Raw genomic sequence first — 14389 nt, 5'->3', positions numbered from 1 at the left:
ACACCTGCTTTCAACAGCTTATAAGCAGCGCCAACCAGCCACTCGGCGCTGGATCTTTGAAGCTCGTGAGAGCGAATCTATGCCCGATTTTCGAGCGAGCCTCGGCTCTTTTTCTCTTTTCTTCCCTGCTATCCCTTTGGAGAGAGTTTTGTTCAGCACCGCTGGCAAAACTCCTCCCGCATAAGTATCTTCCTCTATCCCTTTCCTCTCCCTCTCTAGTCTGGTGGAGCAGAGCGGTGTGCTCTGTTCTACCGCCCCTCTCGAGTCTGTGTGTGTCTGTGTGTGTTTCTCACCGCGAGGCACGCGGTTGTTTACCTTCTCTCTCCCGCGCTGTTCCTCCCCTCTCTGGTGGAGCAGCGTTTAAATCCACAAACACCTCAGTTCAGTTTTGTTTTCTTTGGAAGCCCCTTTTGTTCAGTTACTCCTTCACCTCGTTTTATAAGAGGTAGCCGTAGCTTCCACGGCGAGTATTGTTTACAATTCTCCCCCTTTCTCTCACTCACGCTCGGCGTGAATTTAGTTTTCCGCCTGTTTTCCCTCTCCGCCCGTTTTCGTTGCTCCGCCCCTTTCGGTGGAGGCTCTAAAGGGCGATTAAAGCGGCCGCATCCCAATCCGCTCGCTGGTTCAGCGGTTAGAGCATTGGGCTGCGACCGCGACAGCCTGGGTTCAATCCCCGCGTGGAGCGGGGTTTAATAATAATAATTATATCTATAATATTATTATAGATCCTATTAATATATATATATATATATATATATATATATATATATATATATATATATATATATATATATACTATTATATATTGATTATTATTATTATTATTATTATTATTATTATTATTATTATTATTATTATTATTATTATTATTATTATTACTTTCCTTTTTCTTGGGTTTACCTGCTTTGAGATCCACTGCTCAGCACTTGGGTTCTAAAACCTTCTGGGCTGGAGAGCTACTGCTCCCAACCCATTACAGAAGGCCTCAGAAAACTGCTAAGAATCCCTGCAATGGAAATCTGTACACTGTCTGAAATTTTAATTTAAGTCTTTGAAACCTCCTTTCACAAAAAAACTTTATAATACTTAATTAAGAAATAAAAAAATCTCAAAATAAATCAATGCTCAATTTTATTTGCATATAGCAAAAAAAACACAACATCCCTGTCAAACATAAACCTATATAACTAACTAACTAAAAATAACTTTAAATTACAACAGAGGCAGAGCGTCTAACTCTTTTGTAAACATATTTAACAGATCAAAGCAGAAGTGTTACAACCAGGATAAAGAATACAAGAAGCCTTTATATACATAAAAGAAACATTACATGAATTATAAATAACTTAGTTACAACATAAACTACAAAAGTGCTTCAGCCAGAATACAAGAAGCCTTCATATACATAAAAACAACAAGATTTTCCCCTCAAATAAACAAACCTATAGGCTTTATCAACTATAAATAACTCAGTTACAACATAAGCTATAAAAGTGCTTCAGCCAGAATACAAGTATTCATATACATAAAAGGAATATGATATCCCTATATGATAAAATATAGCGGACCCTCGGCTAACCGCTGCCCAAACGGACCCTCGGCTGACCGGTGCTCGAGCGGACCCACGGCTAACCGCTGCCCAAACGGACCTGTGGCTAGGCTCGGCTTGGTTCCGTTCCGTTCCGCTCCGCTCCAGCGCGGAACATTTCACATGCGAACCTAGCCTACCCAAGCCTTGAATCTGCTCGTCCCGGCTCCGTTTGGTTCCAGCGCGAGGCATTTTAGATGCGTAGCGGAGCGGACCCAAGCCTAGCCTAGCCTAGCCAAATCTAACCTAGCCTAGCCTAGCCTAGCCTATCTGGCTACGTGCCTGTGTGATTACGTCATCACGCACAGACATAGCTCAGTTACGGAGACTGTGTTCAGCTGTGGCGAGCTTACACCAGTAAAAAATGCCTGTCCATGTAAATAATACATATCGATATACCACAAAAAGGATATCACCGTTGTTGAAACAATTCTTATCGTGATAAATACCGATACTGAATTATTGTCCAGGCCTACGTGGATCTAATCAAATTGAATCGTCAACAAAGTGTATCATTACACTCCTAATAACTAGTGTAATATCTTTGTCTCAGTAGTTTGATCTACCTTTATTTAGTGATTAAATACATTTCTAAAGGATTTACAAACTTTTAAGTACCACTTTTGTTTGTAGCATTTAGCTTAATAATGCACAAGAAGCAACATCATTCCTCTTGCTCTGGTAGGGGAACTTGCACAGCTCTCTTCAACCCAAAAACTGATTTTATTGTTATTATTTGTTCAATAATTTTGTCTCTCCTTGGTTTGAACAGGCTCAGCAGCTGCTTGGGAAAGATCATGGATGCAGAGTGTAGGGACACAGTTTCAGCTGTTATTTATACATCTTTTAGATCTGCATCACTTGGCTCTTTTTAATGATAACTATAATAACTTACTCTAATTAATCTACTTATACCTCAAAGTCTAATGCCACTGTATGCATTACTCTGCAACACAACAGCAACACAAGCAGATCATGTTTTTTTCTGCTCTGTTTTTGTTTGTGAGGGACTGTAGTTTTCTGGTGTTTCTTGGTTAACATGCTCAAAGATCATCTCTGCTTTGGTTTCATGAATTTTCCACTGCATATTAACGAAGCAATTGACAGAGTGTGTAAAGTGTTTGCTATGCCCTTTGGAGTTTTTTATTCTTCATTATACTATTATTTAATAAAGTTTCTTTTTGAGTGGATATTTTTTTTTGTTCAATAAAGAAAAAAAAATTATATATATATATATAGCCGCAAGCAGCAATCAGCGGGTTCAAGCACCAACTGACACAATGGTGTCTACTACAGCATGGGATGGTGATGTGTAAGAAGGTCTAATTGGGAAATAATTGGGAAAAACCCTGCCACATTTATAGATTATCAAATGTCTTTCACCTGTTATTAATGTTGAGCAGAGACCGTTAAACATGATCAGTGCTTAAATTAACATATAAATCTATGGAACGTTGTAGAATATTCATTAAGTTACAATTGAGTTACAATTTGTCAAAAGGCATCTACATGTTATGGTTTTTGATCAGGAGACTTCAACCAGAATGTTCACAAAGTGGTTCAGATTGACTTTTTCAAAATAAGCTGAAGTTTTTGACCAAACAAGTTTATATTAACACCAAGGAGTGAATGTTCTGACATGACATGTAATTACAAAGTTGTTCTAAATCTAGTTCTGAATTAAATGGCACTTCATCACAGTGAGTTTGTACAGAAGTGTTTTACATTGTGAGATTAAAGCAAATACTGCAGAGTTACAGCAATTTCGGCTCACAGATTGCTTGATGCCTGGACACTGTTGTAAGTGACAATTTCACAATTGTTTTAATGACTATTTACCTGCAGACTCTGCCTTGTGCAACAAGACCAAAATTGAGGTCATATGTCAAATACCCAGAGACTAGTTTGTATAAAGCTATTTTGAAACAATGAGCATTTTCAAACATAATTGTGTTTACACATTTTTCAGAGCCACTGTACTTAATATGGCAAAACCAATTAAATGTCAAAATATTACAGTATGATTGACATATACTAGTTTTTCTACTCCTCCGTCTGCAGCCCACAACATCACCCCCTGCCCAACCGCTGTTTTTTTACTTTTTACAGAAGAGAAAACTCTTTAATTTGTGTTTGCTGATTCTCTGTTAAGAAAATAAAAAGTTTGAGTTTGCCCAGCTGTCTCTGTCTGGTTCTGGTGCTTATCTGCTTATCTCGCTGGTGACAAAACTTTAATACTTTATCTGTGGTTATTGATTGAATACTGTATTCTGTGTATTGGGCGATAGTCAGGATTGCTAAGGACCAGGGGAGACTTTTTTATATACTTCTCTCCGTGTGTCTCTCCACAACCAAGCAACAACCAATCAGATGCTGATCAAGGCAGACGCTGAAGATTTGAGTGTTAATTAAACCAAACTTTCTCAGATGCGTGATCAGGGCGAGTGAACGGGAAACAGAGAAAAGGAAATTTGAAGAGGCGCCTTGAGCTTATAAATCCGCTGTTTGGGACCATTTTGGCTTCAGTGTTGAGTATGATGGAAAAGGTAAAAACACAGTGAGCAGATAAAGCACAGTGTGATATCAGTTTGGTATTTTCTTAAAGTATGTGACTGGCTGACAATATTTGTTGGTTGAGTTGATTGAATAATATTCATGTTTACATTTCATAATACTGCACTTTTTTAAAATTTTCCTGTTTTTGAATAATGGTAAGAATAAGTGTTACTTTTTTATAATAAATGTTGTCATTTTAATTTATCTGTGTCTTTTTTCTATTTAATATTGGCTCTGCAAGTGTGAGTAGGAGCACCTTGTTGATTTGAAACAGAAAGGGTTAAAAGCACACTGCATGTTGGAACTAGATAATACTGATATACAACCCCTGGCAAAAAGTATGGAATCACCAGTCTTGGATGAGCACTCCTTCAGACATTTCATTCTGTAAAACAAACTCTGATCAAAAACATGATACAATAATAAGGTCATTCCAAAGTGCAACTTGTTGGCTTTCAGGAACACTCAAAGAAATGAAGAAAAAACATTGTGGAAGTCAGTGAATGTTACTTTTATTGACCAACCACAGGGAAAAAAATATGGAATCACTCAATTCTGAGGAAAAAAGTATGGAATCACTCAAATTGAAGGTAGAAAATAAGGACACACCCAGTCAATTTCCTTTCCCTAAATGGACACCTGCCTCAGATTAGATCTGCTCGTTAGTCTGCAGTTAAAAACACCTGCAGTCATGACACCTTGGAGGGCTGCTGGACGAATTAGAGTGGCAAGAACCATGGCTCCAACAAGAGAAATGTCTCTTGAAACAAAAGAGAGGATTGTGAAACTTCTTGAAGAAGGTAACTCTTCACGCATGGTTGCTAAAGATGTGGGCTGTTCACAGTCAGCTGTATCCAAGATATGGACCAAATACAAACAGCATGGAATGGTTGTTAAAGCCAAGCGTACTGGTAGACCGAGAAAGACATCAAAGCGTCAAGACAAGCAACTTAAGGCCATTTGTCTTGAAAAACGAAAAAGTACAACTAAACAGATGAAGCATAAATGGGAAGAAGCTGGAGCCAATGTATGTGACCGAACCGTAAGAAATCGCCTAAAGGAAATGGGATTTCAATACAGGAAAGCTAAAAGAAAACCATCATTGACACCTAAACATAAAAGAACAAGACTGCAGTGGGCTAAGGAGAGGCAATCATGGACTGTGGATGACTGGATGAAAGTTATCTTCAGTGATGAGTCAAGAATCTGCATTGGACAAGGTGATGATGCTGGAACTTTAGTTTGGTGCCGTTCCAGTGAGATTTATGAAGAGGCCTGCCTGAAGAAAACAACCAAATTTCCACAGTCCTTGATGATATGGGGCTGCATGTCAGGCAAAGGCACTGGGGAGATGACTGTGGTTAATTCTTCTATCAATGCACAAGTTTACATTGACATTTTGGACAGTTTTCTCATCCCTTCAATTGAACAGATGTTTGGAGATAATGAAATAATTTTCCAAGATGACAATGCATCGTGCCATAGGGCAAAAACAGTGAAGGCATTCCTTGGAGAAAGACACATTCAGTCGATGTCATGGCCTGCAAATAGTCCAGATCTCAACCCAATTGAAAACCTGTGGTGGAAATTGAAAAAAATGGTCCACAAGAAGGCTCCGACCTGCAAAGCTGATCTGGCATCTGCTATCAAAGAGAGTTGGCACCAAATTGATGCAGAATACTGTTTGTCACTCATCAAGTCCATGCCTCAGAGACTGAAAGCCGTTATAAAAGCCAAAGGTGGTGCAACTAAATACTAGTGATGTATTTTGAATCATCTTTTGTTTATCTGTTTTTCATGATTCCATACTTTTTTCCTCAGAATTGAGTGATTCCATATTTTTTTCCCTGTGGTTGGTCAATAAAAGTAACATTCACTGACTTCCACAATGTTTTTTCTTCATTTCTTTGAGTTCCTGAAAGCCAACAAGTTGCACTTTGGAATGACCTTATTATTGTATCATGTTTTTGATCAGAGTTTGTTTTACAGAATGAAATGTCTGAAGGAGTGCTCATCCAAGACTGGTGATTCCATACTTTTTGCCAGGGGTTGTATATCGAAACCGAACCGGAATAGTGGTCCAAGAACCGTGATAAGAACCGAACCGTGGCCACACTGTACCGTTGCATCCCTACTGGCCATACTGTTCACAAATTTCAACTTTTAGATGAATATTGAAACCCATGCTCTTATGAGTATTTTAATACCAAACCAAATCAATTCCTATGACTAGTTCGCAAAAGTATCTTATGCAAATTAGCAAAAAACAGCAAACAATTTAAATGGGTGGAAGTGTATGGTGCAAATTGGAAAGTTGTAGGTATTGACCCAAGCTATTGAATCCAAAAAAAAGAATTTTGAATGTAGGCCTCATGGTTCTGGAGTTATTCAGAAAAATTTACTTTCCTTGTTTATAGCGCCACCCATTGACCAATAAGTGCCATTTTTGCTGTCTGCCAACATGCACTAATCCTACAACTACCTTCCAAGTTTCGTGTCTCTACGACGTACTGTCTAGGCTGCAGATATGCGTTTTCAGAGGAAAAAGAATAATAATAAGAAGAAGTTCTACGCACACTCACAAGCAAAACCCGGGTGCTTGTTATGATGCTATTTTTTGTACTAATTATTCTTTTCTGTAATAAATTTTCTTATATACAAAGAACAGTATCAGCAAAGACTTATTTCATGCATCTACATGACATCGCAGTTCAAGATACTACAAACTCTAATAAAACTCATTCCACATAGCCAAGGTTACTGCACAGGAAATAATACACCATACAATAAAATACCCCCAAAAAAGTAGACTTCAGATTTCACTGGTTTAGACAGACCCCACCTCTCTATTATTAGTATTAGACAGTGAACAGGGGGGAACGGGGGTAAGTTCAGTAGTCAGACAGGTTATCTGAAGATGTCTTGGATAATAAAATAGCTGCAATTCTTACCTTGAGCAAAGATATTTATGTAAAGCACAAGCAGTGGTGTTGTAAAGAAGACTATCAATAAAAAAAATTGCCAAATTTGTTTTTCCTGATACATCTGCCAGAACTGCAAAACAAAACCTAGAACACAAACAAAAGAACAGATTAGTCAATTAAATCTCAAACCCTGGAACCAGTGTTCATGTCTTTTAATTCTGACTGGCTTGATTGTTACAGTGAGCCTCTTCTATATGAAATTTGATTTGAGTGTCTGTTTTTAGTACTTAGTGTTCAAAGGTAGATCTATCTTCCATAAACTGGTCAGACTCCCCCAATTAACACTTCAAGGGTAAAAACCATAGTTTGTTAAATACTACAAAAACAATGCAGTATATATACCTGGAAGAATATTGTGATACGATTTCAACCCCCCCTAAAGTGGATCATACCATTCCATGTTAATAAGCGTTCCTTTCGTTTACCTGTCTGGTGTCGTTATTGGCGTCTAAGTTAAGGTACACAAGCTGCTCAAGCTACAGCATTATGTTAGACAGGGCTAAGACGTGACAGAAGCCTCCCCCTAAACGCGCAGCTCCCGAGGCGCGTAAAAACGAACCCCGGGGGCTGGCGGCGGGAAGAGGCCGGGGAAAACAAGAGATGATACCGGGGAGTGACATGGAGACTGGACGGGGAACAGAGACTGGAAGGGAGACTGGACAGGGCTTGGAGACTGAACAGGGAACGGAGACTGGACAGGGGACGGAGACTGGACAGGGAACTAGACGGTGGACGGAGACTGGACAGGAGACGGAGACAGAACAGGACACTGGACAGGGGACGGAGACTGAACAGGAGACTGGACATGAAACTGGACAGGAGACTGGACGGGACTGGACATGGGAACAGGGATGAGGACATTAACAGGGACCGAAACTAACACTGTGACTGGGACAGGAACAGAGACAGAGACGGGTACAGGGACATAAAACAGGGAGAGACATGGGGACCAGAGACACGGGTGGGTGCCCAGGACTGGCAAATGTCTGTGGAAAAGTCTGGGGAGCCAGCCTGGGCACAGTTCTGGGGTTAAAGTCCGGGGACCTCGGTGCCTGCCTGGGTACGTGGGCCCTGGGACGAAACAAAGTTCTGGGAGCAGGAACCGGTGGGGTGGCGACTCGGGCAGCGGGAGCTGGTGCTGGCGGCGCGGCGACTCTGGCAGCGGGAGCTGGTGCTGGCGGCGCGGCGACTCGGGCAGCGGGAGCTGGTGCTGGCACGGAGGTTGAACAGCTGGAGCAGACAAGGAGGCTTGAACAGCTGGAGCAGACACGGAGGCTTGAACAGCTGGAGCAGACACGGAGGCTTGAGCAGCTGGAGCAGACACGGAGGCTTGAACAGCTGGAACAGACACGGAGGCTTGAGCAGCTTCAGCAGACACGGAGGCTTGAGCAGCTGGAGCAGACACGGAGGCTTGAACAGCTGGAGCAGACACGGAGGCTTGAGCAGCTTCAGCAGACACAGAGGCTGGAGCAGCTTCAGCAGACACAGAGGCTGGAGCAGCTTCAGCAGACACGGAGGCTTGAGCAGCTTCAGCAGACACGGAGGCTTGAGCAGCTTCAGCAGACACGGAGGCTTGAGCAGCTTCAGCAGACACGGAGGCTTGAGCAACTTCAGCAGACACGGAGGCTGGAGCAACTTCAGCAGACACGGAGGCTTGAGCAACTTCAGCAGACACGGAGGCTGGAGCAACTTCAGCAGACACGGAGACAGCACGAGTCCGGGGGCATGGCTCAGCAGCCGAGAGAATTTTGGAGCTGGGCGTGTGAAGATCCAGCGCTGCTGCTGTGAGGCCTGAAGCCGCGGGTGAAACAAAAACCCGGACCGGAGCTGCAGCTTCCCCGGCAGAGTCCACAGTAGGCAGTGCTGGGACGCCGATAGAGACCGGTGTGGGAAAAGTCACTGACCGCGGCTGGTTCTCCGCGGTAATAATCCTGGAGCACGGCTGGGTCGCCGCGGAGAGAGTCCCAGAGCGAAGCTGGATCGCAGTGGTGGAATCCAGCTCTGCAGCCGCCATGAAAGCCAGCTCCTCCGCCTGAGGAGCTAGCGCTGCAGCTGTGAGGCTGAAAGCTGCGGTTGCCTCAAAAACCCGGACTGGATTAGTAATCCTGGAGAGCGGTTTGGCCACCGCTGCAGTCTCGGAGAGCGGCTCGGCCACCGCAGCAGTCCTGGAGCGCGGCGTCTCAGCAGCGGGCTTCACTGAGCGCGGCGTCTCGGCCGCGGGCTTCACGGAGTGCGGTTTCACAGCCGCCGCAGAAGTCACGGAGCGTGGCTTAGCCGCTGAAGACGCTAGCTTGAGAGGCGCCGGGGATGCTAGCGCCTTAGCCACTGGAGAAGCTAGCTCTGGAAGCGCCAATGAGGACAGAGTCTTGGCCGCCGGAGGAGCTAGCTTTGGAGGTGCCGGGACGGAGCGCGCCTTGGGAGGCGGACGGACGGGAGTCGGCGTCTGGAGAACCGGTGCTGCTGCAGTTCTCCCCGGGGTGGATGCTGCTTCCACCAGGAACCAGGGTGGACACATGTGTGCTGGAGGCAGCGGCAGACGAGCTGGTGTAGGGAGAAAGTCCTCCTCCTCCTCAGAGCTGCTGGGAGCGCACCCGAGTCCCACGGGTCCCGCTCCTTGAGCCTCGGGTACTCGAAGGCACCGAGGCTCATAGCACCAACCCTCATCGCCCCCCCAAGAAAAGGGGTCTTTTTCCGGCTGGCGGGACCCCTTAGAGCGCTTACCCCGAGGCCTGCGGCATCCATGAGGCCTCGAGGTTTCCTGCGCCGGGATCCCGCCTGGAGTACGGCGAATCGCCATCCTGGAACCTGTCCATGGAGAACCTGCTGCGTACATGTTCTTTCGGTCGGCCTTTCTGTCACGGATGACCCAGGCAGGGAGACGAGGAGACGGACGCAAGTGCAGGTAGGGTGAAATAAATGAATAATTTAATAAATAAATATAAATAAACAAAGAAACGAGAAACAAGTAAACACTTAAACATAAAACAGGGAGATATATACAAGGAACAAGGGAGTGAACTAAATAAATGAAACTAGATAAACAAATAACCAAAAACCAAAACAAACGAGAGAAACCAGAGAACATAAATAAAACAAACTAGAAAGATAATAACAAACAAACAAACCGGGAGTAAATAAACAAAGAAACAAACGAGGGACTGAATAAATACAAAACTAAACATGGCAGGGATATATAAATACAGGGAAATAACAAAGAACTAAACACTAAGCAGGGAACTGGGGAAACGAGGAAGAAACAAGAAACTAGAAAAACTAAACAAGAACTAAACACGGAGCAAGAACTAGGGCTATGAAACGCGGAGAACACAGAGACAAAACAACAGAGGTTAGTGCATCTCCCCTTAACATTTAATATTGTAGTTCCAGTGTTAAAATATGTGAATGAGACGGACCAAATCCTTCTGTACAGAAATTTTCAGTTACATTGTTATTTTCTATTTAGAATTAAATAACAAATGATTCCTGTGCAAGAGATCCTGTAGAATATAATTTCCAATTTAAAAGGGCCGCTAAAACCCTTGATTTGAGCTGACTCCACCTGGCTCAGTTTTGAAAAATGCTCAAAAATGGAAGTTGTACTTTGGGAGGGGAACTAAACTAAAAAACAAACCCACCAATCTAATGTCTAACTAAACTAAGACTTACCTAACTAACCAAAAATGCTGCTAACCTAACCTTACCTTATTTTGGTTAATTCTAAAAGTCTAAAACCTACCGGGTTCTGGGGGGGTTGTGGTTATATCATTGATTGACTGATCTGCACATTATATTTACAAATAAGTACATATTAACGACATCCTTGCCTATAGCACAGTTAAACCTAAGAAGGTGCTTTAAAAAAGCATTTTCTAAAGGTTAGGAAAGGTTTTTTTAATTTTTTAAGCAGGTGTGGAATGTTTTATTACTTCAAAGGAACACATTTTAGCTATTAATGGAAAAAATATGGTTTAGGGTTTAGTGGCTTTTTAATGGCGAGAAATCTAATGAAATAGCATTGTGTGTTTTTGCAGGATTAACTGTGGATTTTGCTGTATAACATATAATTTATTAATATAATAGTTATTGTGTGGTATGTGCAGTGTTGGGCACGTTACTTTGAATAAGTAATAAGTTATAGTAACTAGTTACTTCTCCAAAAAAGTCTAGTAACTGAGTTACTCTACTACAAAAGTAACTAGTTACCAGTAAAAGTAACACACTGACCCTTCTCTGCGCTCTGCAAAACCAGTAAGCTGATTGGCTGTTTCTTCTGAAAGGCGGGACTTTCTCGTTGAACTGCCACCATGATGGGCGTTAAGAGATTTAATAATCTCTCATTAATACGTTCATACTAATACGGGAGGACGGCGAAAAAGAGTAGTAAAATACGGTAGTTTCCGGACCAAAACGGGAGACTTGACAGGCATGCTGCTAAAGAAACCTGCAGTAACTGGGTGTCAGAAATGGTAACAGCGTTATAGTTACAGTAACGCTGTTAGTTTATTTCAACGCCGTTACTCCCATCACTGGGTATGTGCTACATTAGCTGATGTAATGGATTTATCTTTTATGTGCTGTAGATTATACAGTAAGGAAGTGAGACACTGTAAGGATCATAAGACTTCAGTCTCGTAAAGCACGTACCTGCTCTGTACTGGTTTCCATATACCCCCTGAAAAAACACTTGATCCCCAATTATCAATTCGCACCCTGGACTGCACTACATCTTTTTTGTGCAAAAGATATGTACATACTATTGAAAACACCAAAAATAAATGACTGATACACAATTGTACACATTTAATCAGTTTACAGTGAACATGAAGCTCTAAAAATAGGCAAAGCAGATTTTGCTCCCTAGAATGCAAGAATGAACCCTCCGGGACAATTTTCATTATTTTAGAAATTTCAAATGAAAGGCTGTTGCACTGCAATAAATATCAAGAACAATACATAATTTTATTGCTACCCCACTGTATATTAATACAGTGCGTGGACAGTAAAAAAGTCCATATTTCTTCTGTAGGGATAACACATCAGTAAACACACAATTTAGCTTCAGCATTCAGTTTATTAAAGAACATTATGTTTTCCAAACCTTTAACAAGCAGGAGACACTGTAATTGTTCGCTTAATCTAATAACTGCACAGCAAATGTCTAAAGTATATTATTTGTATTTGAAAGTTTATTTTATTTATTTTGTTAAGCATTTATCCATGCAGCAGGGATGGTTGAATACACTGTCCAAGAAATGTATATATATGCATAGATATAGTCCAGTACATACACAGTGCTGGCCAAAAGTATTGGCACCCCTGCAATAATACTCAATTTCTTCCAGAAAGTGATTGCAATCACAAATGCTTTGGTATTAATATCTTCATTTATTTTGCTTGCAATGAAAAAACACAAAAGAGAATGAAAAAATTACACAAAACTCTAAAAATGGGCCAGACAAAAGTATTGGCCTTATACTTGGTAGCACAACCTTTAGACAAAATAACTGAGAACAACTGCTTCCAGTAACCATCAATGAGTTTCTTTAAATGCTCTGCTGGAATTTTAGACCATTCTTCTTTGGCAAACTGCTCCAGGTCCCTGAAATTTGAAGGGTGCCTTCTCTAAACTGCCATTTTGAGATCTCTCCACAGGCGTTCTATGGGTCTCTGGTTCTTTTCCTCAAACCATTTTCTAGTGCTTTTTGAAGTGTGTTTTGGGTCATTGTCCTGCTGGAAGACAATGATGACCTTTGAGGGAGACCCAGCTTTCTCACACTGGGCCCTACATTATGCTGCAAAATCTGTTGGTAGTCTTCAGACTTCATAATGCCATGCACACGACAAACACTCCAGTGCCAGAGGCAGCAAAGCAACCCCAAAACATCAGGGAACCTCCGCCATGTTTGACTGTAGGGACCGTGTTATTTTCTTTGAAGGCCAGAAGTGGTGTCTTCCTGGGAATCCTACCATAGAGTCCCTTTCATTCAGATGCCGACGGATAGTACGGGTTGACACTGTTGTACCCTCGGACTGCAGGGCAGCTTGAACTTGTTTGGATGTTAGTCGAGGTTCTTTATCCACCATCCGCACAATCTTTCGGTGAAATCTCTCGTCAAGTTTTTTTTTGTCCACATCTAGGGAGTTTAGCCACAGTGCCATGGGGTTTAAACTTCTTGATGACACTGCACACGGTAGACACAGGAACATTCAGGTCTTTGGAGATGGACTTGTAGCCTTGAGATTGGCCATGCTTCCTCACAATTTTCCTCAGACAGTTCTTTGGTCTTCTTTCTTTTCTCCGTGCTCAATGTGGTACACACAAGGACACAGGACAGAGGTTGAGTCAACTTTAATCTATTTTAACTGGCTGCAAGTGTGATTTAGTTATTGCCACAACCTGTTATGCGCCACAGGTAAGTAACAGGTGCTGTTCATTACACAAATTACAGAAGCATCACATGATTTTTTATACATCCAGTTTGGCTTTTTGACAATAATTTTTGTGGTTTTCCATTGAAGACAAATTAAATGAACATTTTAATATCAAAGCATTTGTAACACTACAATAATTTTCTGGAAGAAATGGAGCATTATCTGACAGAATTGCAGGGGTGCCAATACTTTTGGCCAGCACTGTATCTAGTATCTGGTATACTTCCTACAGAGTAGCTTGGAGAGTGAGCAGCTCATTCATTTTTGAAGGCTAGTCTTAAACATGTGGACAATATCCTGTATATAGTGATGCTTTGTATAGCACTGCATGTTGTTAGTGAGAATTAATCTTATAAGTCAAACATAAAAAACACAGTTCATCCAAATATAGTCATCTAAGACTATGTTTAAACTGTGGCCCAAAGTCAGGACAGGGAATTAGAATGCATTCAACTCCAGCTGCAAGAGTGCTCACTAGAGCTAGAACATTTGATCACATTCCCCCTATTCTTTCATCCATACACTGGCTACCTGTAATATCTTGTATAGATTATAAAATTCTCCTTCTGACGTATAAATCCCTCAAATGAATTGGAACTTTTTATGCCTTACAACCCGCCACAAGCCTCTGCTCCCAAGAAGCTGGCCTATTATCAGTCACGTGTATTAGAAAAAACTATGCAGGAGGAAGAGATTTCTTCTATAAAGCTACCTCAAGTGAGATCTGCAGTTCTTGTTCTGGGTTATTTTGTGGATGAGTTGTTCATTCCCTTTTGGAATAACTGTATAATAACCTGTCAGACAGGTTATATTTAAATTATTTCTTAAT

General features: G+C 41.8%; 1 protein-coding gene across 1 annotated transcript in view; it reads right to left on the bottom strand.

Annotated features, from left to right (window-relative positions):
- Positions 1-4344: 4344 nt before the first annotated feature.
- The window catches only part of LOC103040198 (butyrophilin-like protein 2), a 275510-nt gene continuing 265465 nt past the window's right edge, over positions 4345-14389 (bottom strand). The window contains exon 9 of the transcript XR_007424467.1: positions 4345-4400. The gene's annotated coding sequence lies outside the window, so the exon portion shown is untranslated. The remainder of the gene's footprint in view (positions 4401-14389) is intronic.

The sequence above is a fragment of the Astyanax mexicanus genome, chromosome 15 (assembly GCF_023375975.1).
Source record: "Astyanax mexicanus isolate ESR-SI-001 chromosome 15, AstMex3_surface, whole genome shotgun sequence".
Lineage (NCBI taxonomy): Eukaryota > Metazoa > Chordata > Actinopteri > Characiformes > Acestrorhamphidae > Astyanax > Astyanax mexicanus.
Note: the sequence above shows the minus strand (reverse complement) of the source record. Positions and strands in the feature narration are given on the sequence as shown.